The sequence below is a fragment of the Peromyscus leucopus genome, chromosome 19 (genome assembly GCF_004664715.2).
Source record: "Peromyscus leucopus breed LL Stock chromosome 19, UCI_PerLeu_2.1, whole genome shotgun sequence".
In the NCBI taxonomy this organism is placed as follows: domain Eukaryota; kingdom Metazoa; phylum Chordata; class Mammalia; order Rodentia; family Cricetidae; genus Peromyscus; species Peromyscus leucopus.
Genome location: NC_051079.1, coordinates 23,700,414 through 23,701,213, shown reverse-complemented (window position 1 = coordinate 23,701,213; position 800 = coordinate 23,700,414).

Below are 800 nucleotides of genomic sequence, written 5' to 3'. Positions count from 1 at the left end.
ACTGCGCTCGCTCTCGGTGCGCAGGCTGGGCGGAAGCTAGTGCGCCTGTGCGACCAGGCACTGTCTGGGTTGTCCCTTCACCTTCCAGGAGTTGAGTTGTGGCTCTTACCTCCTGCCGGAGGTTTATTTATAGCTCACTTTTCTGAATGCAGAAAGACAATAAGTCTCACTACCCACAGCATTAACTAAGTGGTCAGCCCCACCCTTTTGTCTTATTGATTTAATAGAAATAACTAAATTAACAGTATCACAAAAACAAACGCCGAGGGGCGTGGTGGCCCAATTCTGTCATACAAGTCTTTAGGAGGCAAAGACCATAGAGGGTCTGGACTTAAAGGCCAGCGTTGGCCTATATCTGGAGACCCGGCCTCAAAAAACAAACCCACTGAGTTCTAGCTACAGATCCTCAGTGCTCTCAAAATTCACTTAAATACGTCCCCGTGGGGATACAAACACTGGTCCATATCTAGATGTGCAGCTGTGGTTTTGTTTGTACATGATATGACCTGGTGTGTTATAAACTAAAACTTTAATAGCATGCAATGAGATAAAAAGCAATCAGGAGGTGAGAGGCATGAGTAGGCAAAACTTTAGAAGTTTGTACTGTGTGTATCTGCATTATTTATTATGAAAATGGAGAAATTTAAAGTATTCATCATGTATTAGGGGTCTCTAGAGGAACACAACTGCTAGAGTGAATCTATATATAAAAAGGGATTTATTTATCTGTGACTTACAGACTGTGGTCCAGCTAGTCCAACGATGGCTGTCTCCCAATGGAAACTCCAAGAATCAGCAGT